The sequence below is a fragment of the Pinus tabuliformis genome, chromosome 3_2 (assembly GCF_031772625.1).
Source record: "Pinus tabuliformis cultivar Carrire ecotype Pingquan chromosome 3_2, CPIR1, whole genome shotgun sequence".
Lineage (NCBI taxonomy): Eukaryota > Viridiplantae > Streptophyta > Pinopsida > Pinales > Pinaceae > Pinus > Pinus tabuliformis.
Window position 1 is genome coordinate 566,764,720 of NC_142302.1, and position 13,027 is coordinate 566,777,746.

Genomic DNA, 13,027 nt, shown 5'->3' on the forward strand with positions numbered 1-13,027 from the left:
CCTCTTTCTCTCTCTCTCCCCCTCTCCAACCCCCTTTCGCTCTCTCTCTCTCCCTCTCTCTCTCTCTCTCCCCCTCTCCCTCTACCTATCTCTTTCTTTCTCCCTCTCCCTCTCTCTCTCTCTCGATCTCCTCCTTCCCTCCTCTATCCTTATCTCCATTTATCTCCCTCCTCACCCTCCCTCCTCTCTCTCGCTCTCTCTCTTCCTCTCACTTCCTCTTCTTCTCCCTCTACCTCTCCCCGTCTCCCGCCATCTCGCCTTCCCCAACTCCCACCCTCTCCCCCTCTCCATCTCTCTCCACCTAATCCTTCCCGCCCACCCTCTCTCTCCCTCTCTCTCCCTCTCTCACTCTACCTCTCACTCCCTTCCTCACTCTCCCCCTCCTACCCCCACTCCCTTTGTCTCTCTCTCTCCCTCTCCTCCCTCCCTCTACTCTCCCATTATTTTCCCCACTATCCCTCTCCCCCTCCCCCTATCATACTCCCTCCTCCTCTCCCTCCTACTTTTCATCCTCGTCCCCCTCTCCTCCCTCTCCCTCTCTCACCATATCCCTCTCCCCCTCTCTCGCTCTCTTCACCCCACGCTATCCTCTTCGAATTTGTCTCCCGCTCTCTCTCTCCCCTCTACCTCTCCTTCTCCCTCTCCCTCTCTCTCTCCCTCTCTCCCCCTCCCGCTTGTGCTCCCCTCTCCCTCTCCCCCTCTCTTCTCCCACCTCTCTCTCTCCCTTCCCCTCTCCCTTCCCCTCTTACCCACTCCCTCTCCCTATCCTCCTCTCCCCCCCTCATATCTCTCTCTCTCTCCCCCCTGTTATCTGCCTCCCTCTCCCTCTCCCTCTCGCCATCACCCTCTCCTTCCCTTGCCTCCTCCTCCCTCTCCCCTTCCCTCTCCCTCTCTCAACCTATCCCGCTATCTTCCTCTCTTGCTCCCCCTCTCCCTCTCGCACTCTCTCTCCTCCTCTCACTGTCTCTCTCTCGCTCCCTCTCACCCACCCTCTCCCTCGATCTCTCCCCTTCATGCTCCCACTCCCCCTCTCTGCACCAACATATCTCTCTATGTGCCTCTCCCCCTCCCCCTCTCCCTCTCCCTCTCCTTATCCTCCCCACTGTTTCCCTCTCCCCCCTTCTCTCTCTCTCTCACCCCCCTCTCTCACTCTCCCTCCTCCTCTCTTGCTCCCCCTCTCCCTCTCGCACTCTCTCTCCTACTCTCACTGTCTCTCTCTCGCTTCCTCTCACCCACCCTCTCCCTCGATCTCTCCCCTTCATGCTCCCACTCCCCCTCTCTGCACCAACATATCTCTCTATGTGTCTCTCCCGCTCCCCCTCTCCCTCTCCCTCTCCTTATCCTCCCCACTGTCTCCCTCTCTCCCCTTCTCTCTCTCTCTCACTCTCCCTCCTCCTTTCTCTCTAGATCTGCATGCAATACCACATATAGATATTAGAGAAAAAGCGCATATTTTTAATAAAATATAAATTTTTTTATCAATTTCTTTTTTATATAAAAATAATAATCCTTTCTAAATTATATATTTAAAAAATAAAAACAAATTTTGCCTTTCTTCACACGTTTCCTAAAACATATGTAAAACAGTTATATCTAAACCATTTGCAAAAACAAACCTACAATATAAGAAAAAAAATGCGAGGGAGTTATTTCTGAGTCATTTGCATAAACAAACTTACAATATAGGATATAAATATATAATATATAAATATAAGAAGAAAAAATACACATAATAAAACGCACGATAGGTTTCTCCACCGAACGTGTGGAAGTAAAAGTAAGAGAGAAATAAATATCATTTTATCTCGCTTTAACTATCTCCCGGAAAAGCCTGTACGAATGGTAGAGGGCCGCCGTTTCAAATCTACGCGGACTAGCTAACACTGGAGGAGGAAGATAAAGCTGCCGGGGGCGTTGAATTGAATCCCAAAGAAGGCAATTGTAATGTAACTGATTCGGAGGATTGAAGCGAAAGAGGGCTAGGGCTATACAGAACAGAGAATTTCCAATTGGCGCGAAAGAGCTGAGTTTTAATGTAATGTAACTGATTCGGGAGGATTGAAGCGAAAGAGGGCTATATATAACGGAGAATTCCCAATTGACACGAAATTAATTTTAGAGGATTGAAGTGAAAGATGGCTATATATAACGGAGAATTCTAATTCACGCGAAAGAGCTGAGTTGATTTCGATTATTTTTAATTTAAAAGTTGAATAAACCAATGATAGATAAATAAAGAGCAACTCACATAGTAGTACGTATTATTAATTTGAAAACCTATATTACATATATAACTGAGAATTGCGAGTTGACGCGAAAGAGCTGAGCATGATTGGATTATTATTAATTTAAAAGTTGAAGAAACCGGTGATTCACTGATAAGAAAGAGTCACAGCCTCCATGGAAGATGCACAAGACGCCACAAGGATAATAGATATTATTAAGAAGGAAACAGAGGCCTAAATCATGCACACGGCACGAGGGAAATAGAAATTACCGAGGAGGAAATAAAGGCTTAAATGCATGGCTGATGCACACATCAAAAGGGAAATAGAAATTACTACGGAGGAAATGGAAGCTTATATCCATGGCTGATGCACAAGTGTAATAGAAATTATTGTGGATGAAAGAGAGGTTTAAATCCATGGCTGATGTAGAAGAATAAAATTATTGAGGAAGAAACAGAGGATTAAATCCATGGTCGATGCACTATTGGTTAAACTAATTAAAAAAAAGAGGTTATAGAAGAAAACCACAAACTAAACTAATACACAAAACATTAAACCCAAATACAAAGCTGTGGGAAGTCATTAAAAACCTAGTCCCAATGGTGCTTGAATTCGTAAGTGATAAATTGGTTAATCTAGAGCCAAAGACGTGTACACAGGGGATTGGCGCAAGGAAGTAAATATTAAATGTAATAAAAATTATTGAGGAGGAGGAAGCAGAGCCTTAAAAATTGCTAAAGCACCATGTTTAAACATGGCCATCTCTACATACGTGAAATTGGGATTCCATTTCATTTCTTTAGCGAGGTACGCTTTGAACAGTAGCAATGTTGTTAGGCCAGGGTAACTCCAGCAATTGAACGAGAGAAAACAAGAAGGATTGATGATATATTCATTAGCCAGCACTTTATTTATACAAATATAAAACGGATCAGTTCATCTTCTAGATGACTGTCCGACTTCACCTCATCCGTTTTGGATTAGGTGTCAACATTCCCCCCCTTAATCTGAAGGGATGTTGGTGAGTCCAAGCATCATTCTGAATCTTTCAAGCTTTTCTCTTCCAAGCGCTTTGGTGAAGATGTCTGCAATTTGCTCGTTTGTGGAACAATGACGAAGATGGATTGTTTTGGCCTCAACATGATGTCGGATCAGATGATATTTAGTATTGATGTGCTTAGTACGATCATGGAACTTTGGGTTCTTGGCCAACTTTATTGCAGATGTGTTATCAATCATGAGTGGAGTTGATTGTATTTGTTTTACCTGCAAATCTTCAAGAATTTTCCTGAGCCACACAATTTCTTTCGTTGCTTCAGCTGCTGCCACGTATTCTGCTTCTGTTGTGGAATCTGTTGGTACTGATTTTTTGCGTGATCTCCAGGAAACAGCTCCTGATCCAAGACTCATAGCATATCCTGAAGTAGATACCCCAGTTTCTTTGTCTCCATCGAAGTCTGAATCAGAGTATCCAATCAAGTTGAAGTCGTCCACCTGTGTATACTTGATTCCAAGGTCTTGAGTTCCCTTCAAGTACCTTAGAACTCTTTTTGCAGCAGACCAATGTCCCTCACAAGGCCTTTGCATAAACCTGGAGAGGATTCCAACAGCAAATGAAATGTCTGGTCTGGTAGTAGTGAGGTAGATGAGACTTCCTACAAGCTGTCTATACTTTGTTGCATCCTCAAATTCCTTTCCTTCAGTAGATGTGAGCTTCAAGTTTTGTTCCATTGGAGTAGAGAGGGGATTGCACTCTGTCATGCCAAATCTGTATAACAAATCTCCAATGTATTTCTTTTGAGAAAGAAATATGGACTTTGGATGTTGGGTTACTTCAATGCCAAGATAGTAATGAACATAGCCCAAATCAGTCATTTCAAAGATTTTTCCTAATTCTTTCTTTATGGATGCAATATAGCTTTCATTGTTCCCTGTCATTAAAAGATCATCTACATATACCACAAGATATACAACTGTTTTGCCAACTTTCTTGACAAATAAAGTTGCATCATCAAGATCAAAATGATTGAAGTTGAGTTTCAGAAGATGCTCAGTTAGTTTTTCATACCAGGCTCGTGGTGCTTGTTTGAGGCCATACAAGGACTTCACAAGTTTGCATACTTTGTGTTCATTTCCTTTCACAGCAAATCCTTCAGGCTGGGACATAAAAACATTCTCTTTTAGATCTCCATTCAAGAATGCAGTTTTTACATCCATTTGATGGACTTTCCAACCATTCTGAGCAGCTAGTGCAAAGAGTGTCCGGATGGTGGCCCATTTTGCTGTGGGAGCAAAAGTTTCCTCATAATCGACCCCTTCCTTCTGTGCAAAACCTTTTGCCACAAGCCTGGCTTTGTGCTTGTCAAGTGAGCCATCAGCTTTGTACTTGTTCTTGTAGACCCACTTGCAGCCAATTGGTTTGGTTCCAAATGGAGGATCAACCAGCTTCCAAGTGCCATTCTTTATGAGGGCATCATACTCCTTCCGCATTGCTTCTTTCCATTCATCATGAGAAGCAGCTTCTTTGAAGGAAGTTGGTTCAAAATCTGTAGACAAGTTCAATTCACAATCATAAGTAACATCCATATCAACAGGTGAATTAGAGTTATCTACATCACCTCCATCTTGTCGGTTTGAATTTCGGGTTCCTGTTTTTCCAATTTCATCAGGATGAACACTTTCAAGTGTCTTTGTCAGCCACTTTGGGGGACCTTTCTGAGATGGTCCAGGCTGTTCTGTTGATTGAGTTGGGTCTGAATCAAGATTGAGTCTCCCAATTCTATCAATTACATCACTTAAAGCATCATCCGTTGTTGGAGTGTCATGCAGGGGAGATTGTTCTTCAGAAGAAGATTCCACATGTTGATCTAGTATAGGAATCCCCCCTTCAAGATGTGGAATCTGATTATCAAACTCTTGAAATGATTTCTGTTTTGTGAATCTATCCAAGCGATCAAGTTGCCGCTCAACAACATTGTCAGATTTGGATGATTCAAGAAAAATGACATCTCTAGATAAAACAAACTTTTTATTTACTTCATCATAAAGGCGGTATGCTTTAGATGTGTTTGAATACCCCAGGAAGATACACTTACGACTTCTTGCACCAAGTTTGTTTCTATGTACCTTTGGTATTAAAGCATAACAGGTGGAACCAAATATCCTGAGATGTTTTACCGAAGGAACATGTCCATACCACAATTCATAAGGAGTCTTGTTTCTTATAGCACTAGATGGACATCTATTCTTTATATATGCAGCACATAGAACAGCATCAGCCCAAAACATTGTCTTTACATTCTTGAAGAAAAGCATAGATCGTACCATATTCAAAATTGTTCTGTTCATTCTTCAGCTACACCATTCTGTTGAGGATTATAAGGCACAGTTGTTTGATGTTTAATCCCATGTTGGCGAAGATAGTGTTCAAATTCATTTGATGTATATTCTTTTCCATTATCAGTGCGAATAGACCCAATATGAGATTGTGCATCATTTTCAATCCACTTATGAAAATTCTTAAATGTTTGAAAAGCATCAGATTTGTTCTTCAATAAGTAAACCCAACACATTCTGGTGTAATCATCAATAAATGTCATGATATATTTATTTCCATTTGCAGAAGGAACAGGCATTGGACCACATAAATCTGAATGAATAAGTTCAAGCTTCCTATGTGCTCTTGAATGTGAATCATGAAAAGACTGTTTGCTATGCTTTCCTAGAATGCAAGCATCACATTGTTTATGTTTTCTAGGAATTGTAGGCAAACCAGCAACACCATTTTTCTTCAACAAGCGGAGACTATCATAGTTTAAATGTCCAAATCTAGCATGCCATAATAAACTTGATGGAAGTGTACATTCTTCATGATGAGAAATATATGAGAAATGCTGTGCATGAGCAGAGGTTCCTTGCAGTTTAAGGAGTCTTTCTTCTTCTATACCCCTCATGACAAGTGAGTGGTCAGATGCCTTTCTTACCTCAAGCTTGCCATCAAACATGTGAATGGAGTGACCTTGCTGGCGGATGTGGACCAGGGACAGCAAGTTTCTCTTCAGCTGTGGGAGATATAGAACATGATCTAGAAGAAAGTCTGGAAGACCAGGCAGTTTAAGCCTGATTGTGCCAAGCCCTGATGGCTTGATTTTTGACTGATCTGCAAAGTATACTGCTCCATCAACATTGTTAGTGAAATCTTCAAAGAAATCTCTCCTATGAGTCATATGACAGGTTGCTCCTGAATCAAGCAACCAGTCATTTTTCGAAGAAGCAAGTGAAGCATTAAACAAATCTTCATTTACTCCAATATTACATTGTGCCTCAATATAGTCTGCAGATTCGGGTGCTTTACCTTTGTCTGAGTCATCAGTTTTACCTTTCTGCTGATTTCTTCTCTGCTCAACCTTGTCGCATGGTAGCTTGCATGTAGAAGCATCATTTCGTTTGCAGCGAATGCAATGCAGATCTGCCTTTTCTGCTTGAGAATGTCTGCCCCCCCTGCCTCTGAAGTATCTTCCTCTTCCTCTTCGTCCACCTCTTCCTCTTGCAGAATCTTGAGCAGGATGCTTTTCTTTGTGAGCAAGGCAAACAGTCTCTTCAGAAGATTCAGGGACTGTTTTCTTTCCAAAGGCTTTCTCTCTTTCAGCAAACTTTTTCACAAGAGAGTCAAAGGTTATATCTTTAAGGTTTCCATTTGCTTGTAAAGACTCAAGATAATTGGAGTAGGTAGGATAAAGTGCTTTGAGAAAGGCAATAAGAGAGATATCCAGCTCAACCTTAGTGGATTTTATATCATGCATTATAGACTTTATTTCAGATGCAAGAGCAAGAGGATCATTATTTTTCAGTTCAAGAGTGAAGAGTTTAATCATGAGTTGAACAACTTCAAGTGCAGAATGTGTATCATAGAGTTCTTTCAGCTTTTGTATAGCTTCAAAGGCAGTGGAATAGCAGGAAATATGACGACTTACTTCCTCATTGACAGATGCTGCGATCAATGCAAAGGCTTTGCTGTTCTTGTTTTCCCAACTGGCGAGTTCTTTGTCTGATGTGGGTTGCACAGGGTCTCTGTCTTCTTCTCCGACACACACTCCTTTCCACAGCTCATTGTAGATGAGGGTGTGTTTCACCATCCGAGACCATTCAGAATAGTTCTCCTTGCCAGTGAGAACTATTCCGACCATAGAAATGATTGAATGCATTCTGTAAAAAAAAAAATATCTCTGCCAAAAACTTCTGTAAACAAAATCCTTTTGAGAAAAAAAATATCTCTGCCAAAAACTTCTGTAAAAATATCCTTATATCATAGCCTTATGCATTTTACTCTTCTTCTAACAGCATGTCATGAGCATTTCTTATATCACCATCACTTCCATAATATTATGTTCCTTCTAAAAGCAGAGGGCGCTCAACATAACATATATCATATCAGTGTTTTTTTTTTTAAAAAGAAAGGGCGCTCATCATGTCATGTCACTGTTTTAAAAAGGAGCACCCAGCATATGAAAAACGTTGCTGTAACATCATGTCACTGTTTTAAGAGGAGAGCTCAGCATATAAAACATGAAAACGCTGCGGTAATATCATGTCACTGTTTTAAAAGAAGAGCTCAGCATATAAAACATGAAAACGCTGCGGTAATATCATGTCACTGTTTTAAAAAAGGAGCACTCAGCATATACCACATGATACCACATGAAAATGCTGCGGTAACATCATGTGCAGGAGCGGAACCTCTTCGATGTGATGAGCCGTGGACCATCGGCCTTACGATCCTTGACCCACTTCGAGGTTCGACGACGTTGGAGCGTTTTTCAAACAAAATGCAGAGTCAAATATCACAAGATATTGCAGTCGATTCAACAAAGTCACACTGCAGCGCTCACCTGAATGTTAAATTCCTTCAACAGAACAAAAAATATAGACACACGGAGCGGAGAGGGGCAGCATATATGCAGAGACGGAGGTTAATGGAGGCGGCAACGGAACCAAGGTGTGTGTAAATGGAGGACTGTGCAATTACCATATGCGACGGGAAATCAATAAAACGCAGGCCGCAGCTTCAATACAGTATGTCACAGCAATCCAGGTCGTGTTTAATCCGCAGAGCTTCAGGCTTCAACGAGCAATCTTCAGGCTTCAACGTTCCTCCACAGTGACACCGGTTTCAATTACCATTCCTCCACAACGGATGCATTCATTAGATTCAAGCGCAGAGATAGAACCGTTTATTCAAATACAGAGGGCGCAGTCTCATGAGAGGTCAGTGTCAGAGAGCGCCAGGGCAGTCAGAGGCAGCGCAGAGAATTATGGTCAGAGGGGCAGCGGATTCAGGCAAAGGCAGAGGCAGAGCCAGGTCAGGCCAGGGAATCACGCCAGAGCTGCTCTTAAGAGAGGAGTTACAACTAATTTAAGGTACCTGAGCTCTGATACCATGTCAGGCCAGGGTAACTCCAGCAATTGAACGAGAGAAAACAAGAAGGATTGATGATATATTCATTAGCCAGCACTTTATTTATACAAATATAAAACGGATCAGTTCATCTTCTAGATGACTGTCCGACTTCACCTCATCCGTTTCGGATTAGGTGTCAACATCAACTACCTCTTTCATTCATTTCCCTGCAACGTCAGCCCTTCCTTCATTCTAATAGCACCAAACAATTTACAAGGCAATGAAATGGAATTAGTTCAGCAAACTAGAGTAGAGATGAACATAAATACTTAAATTAGAGATGAACATAAATACTTAAATTAAATAAAATTTGATTCATACCATTTCTGAGAGAATACAAGGCCGAAGGAATCAAAGCGACTATCTCCAGCTGCCAGAAAAGTAGGAGAGAGCTGGAAGCAGAGCTATGCGGAGGGAAAAGAAATACAAAGTGGACATGCCAACGGCCGGGTTCAGTTGCCAAAATGAACGACGACAGCCCAACGCCGCCAGTGCTAATTCCCGTCAATAAAAGGAGAATCAAATAAACCCAGAAATTGGGCGAGAATGTCGTCAAGAAACCGAAGATGGCGTTGCAAACCAACCTCAGCACTCCTTCCCTCCCAGCGAAGAATCAGACAATTGTCCAAATATCCCTGCACCGGCATCAGTAAATAAACATCAAGATCCAATAACAGTAACGAAGCAAATTCTTAACAATTAGTTGAAATTCTTAATGATCTAGCGGCAGCAAAGTGCATATAAAGCTTCGGAGGTAAAATTATCAAAATTACCGATCAAACACGCGATGAAAAACACGGACTCAGAAGCTTGCAAATACCTATAAGATGATTGGCTTGCAAATACCCATAAGATGAAATTTCAAATGTCAGTGGAACGAGATTATCCTTGTTCATGTTCCATTTTTCTCTCTTCCATTTGGTTACTACCATTTAATGGTGATTACATTTGTTATAATTCTCGACCCCATTACAAGTCTTTAGAAATTTGTTCCAGAAGGTGACGAATTGCCTTCAAATATTGAATTTCGCTACCTAAATTTTATAGTTATGTAATTTAGTCAAGGAAAGATTGAAATTGTTATATATAACCATCACACTTACTATGAAGGATGCCATCCACAAGAATGTGGGGAAGTGTAACACCCTCCTCCCTTATCTACCCAAGTAACTGATCAGTCAGGCTAAATATGCGATGAGAGGCCACTATGATATTATTTGACCTCCTAAGTCATGCTAAGAAAGTGGAACCAATAGAAACACACCATACATACATCCAACATCAGCATTAGGACCCTTAGGAACCAACCCAACCTTTTTTCCAACTAGCACCACGGTTCCACTAAAATTTTGGACTACATGACCTTTGGCTCTCATGTTGTGGGCATGGTAGAGTCCAGGGACCTCTAAACACTCTCACAGGGACTATTTTTTTAGTGTTTTGCAAGCATCCCCAATATTTGAGCCACTTTTTTGAGCCCATCGCCGAAGTCACTGCCCAAAATTGAATCACATCTTTAGAACAATAGAATAACAAGGAAATGACAATATAAATGTAATCAATTCAATATGATCTTGAATGGACACCTACTAACCATAACAAGAATTCCATTAAACATATCATGAATATGCAGTCTACACGTGTAAATAACATATCTTAGCATAAGGGTCTAATAATTAGGTGAGAATCACTATGAAACATTGATGCCTCAACATGTTAACTTCCATTGTTAACATGTTGAAAAGTGGTTAAGATTCTCCCCTTTTCCCTTCTCTACTAGACTAGAAAAACACTAACGCACAAGAAGACTTACACCGAGTTGACCAGTTTAGATACTAGCATAGGCACTGATCTAATAGGTTCCCCCAAGTTTCTCTTGTTGGACGAATCATATTTTCCATCTTTCCTTAGCTCAACATATGAAATTTCCCAAGAGAAGCAAGGAGACTTAATATTAATAGGTCAATTTATTCATGAAAAGATTTGATTGAATTAATATTTTCTTATATAATAATGTAGTGATTGACTCGTGTTCATTTGTTTAAAATGTTATATTTTAAAATAGTTAAATATATTTATTTTTAAATATGTGTTATGATAATTTGCATTGACAATTTAAAAAGCTCCTCCTTGCTTTGAGATCATAATCTCTACTAATAGGGTCAACCACGTGAAGGTGTAAACTTAAATGCCCCAAAAACTTTGCATTGTTGATATGGGCTCTTTTACATATCAACATGGAGAGATGATTTAATATATTGATTTAATATGTTAAACCATTAAAGATGTTAATGGATTTTTTTTTAAACATATTAATTTATCAACATTAATGAAAATAAATTATGATAAAATTTTGCATTAATCACATTGTTATTGGTGTAGTGGTAATATTTATTAAAAATAGTTACTAATTATGTTTTTTTTTTAAATCTTAAAATATTATGTGATCAAAAAATTTATGTTTTGTTTCAAATGTTGGAATTAACTTATTAAACTTTAAATGGCAAATGAAAATACAATTAAAAAAGAAAAAAGAAAAAATACAAATCTCATTATAATTAAAACTCAATATAATAAATAAACATTAAAATATTATACAATAAAAAGATAAGGCTTAATTAAATCTATATAAAATACACACATACAATTTTATAATAAAATTCATGGCTAATACAAATCAACAAAAGAAACATAACCATTCATTGACAAAACATTCTGTAAACATGCTTAATCGATCTCATGACTTTCATGGCATCTTCCAGCATGCCCTTGACGAGGTACCATCGGGGGGAATCTGATACAAATGGCAGAACGAAAAAGAAATACAAGGCCAAAGGAATCGAAGCGACTATGTACAGATATCTCCAGCTACTAGAAAAGTAGGAGAGAGCTGGAAGTAGAGCTATGCCGAGGGAAAAGAAATACAAAGTCAACATGCCAACTCGTCCTTTCTTACACGACCCGACAGGTTCAGTTGCCAAAATGAAGGACGATAGCCGAACGCCGCCAATGCTAATTCCAGTCAATAAACGCAGAATCAAATAAAACCAGAAATTGGGTGAGAAGGCCGTCAAGAAAAATAGGATGGTGTTGCAAATACAGACCAACCTCAGCAGTCCCTTCCCTCCCAGCAAAGAATCTGGCAATTGCCCAAATATCCCTGCACCCGCATTAGTAAATAAACATCAAGATCCAATAACTGTAAATTCTTAATGATCTAGCGGCAGCAAAGTGCATATGAAGCTTCGGAGGTAAAATTATCAAAATTACTGATCAAGCACCCGATGAAAAACGCGGACTGCAGAACCCCAACTTTATATTTTTGATCGCAAATGAGACCCATTCAGAAACCGTTGAAACTCCCCTCCCTCCGTCCCAGCCCCATGACGCCCGATCCATGGAACACACACATCCCGTGGAAATGCAGGATTCGAACCCATGCTTCATGGAAAGGAAATCGTAAAAGGGTTTCTCTATTTTGCAGTGCCAGTTGGGCTCATAGTCTGCAAAAATCATGACCATCGTATGAAAGGCCTCGAGAGTCCATGCGAGACTGTAGAGCACAAAATGCTTGAGCTGCCATCGTCCAAATTCTCCCGTCCATTTTTGAATTGAGACTTCATTATTTTTTGGTTCTTTTAAATTTCAATTCTTGATTTTCTCCTTTTTGGAAAAGGATGGGTTGATGCTTTTGGTTTCTTAAAAATTTATATTCTTGTGCTTTCTATTTTTGAAAAAAGATGTCACGTATATGTTTTTGCTGCCATGTTCATGCTTTTTCCATCCACGTTGGGCCAATTCTTTTGTTGTGAGGTTCATTTTGTTGCCATGCCTTTTCCGAAGGGAAATATCAAACACACATCTTGTCAACACGGCTTCAATTTATATTTTTTATTTATTTATTTGCAGTTTATAATTCAGTGTTCATTTAATTTTTATTTTAAAATTTTATTTATTTTTGGGATGTTTGTAGTAGGGTGTTGAAAGGCTTTAGGATTGAAGAGTTTGATGGATATATTATGTTATTTGTTTTTTATTTTATTTAATATTTGTTATATGAAATTTATTGTATATTAATATTATTTTTTATTTAAAATTGCAAAGCAATATGTATTTAGGGTAAGTGTCTTGACAAATTTGTAAAAACTGATTTGAATAAGTTTTAAAAAGGGCAAGTGGAAAATTGTGTGCGTGCGAATCTTTACAATGAGGAGTGTCCTCCTTGATATATAAGAATATGGGAATTAGTGTAGCCATATAAATGAAATGGCTAGCAAACTAAAATGAACATCAAAACACTCACCTCTCGATATATTTCACAGAGCCAAGCCAAAAAATAATC

The 13,027-nt window shown here is 39.7% G+C and overlaps 1 pseudogene; it reads right to left on the bottom strand.

The window, feature by feature from the left end:
- Positions 1-11,384: 11,384 nt before the first annotated feature.
- On the bottom strand, positions 11,385-12,207 carry LOC149181775 (organic cation/carnitine transporter 4 pseudogene; annotated as a pseudogene).
- Between the last annotated feature and the right edge of the window lie 820 nt (positions 12,208-13,027).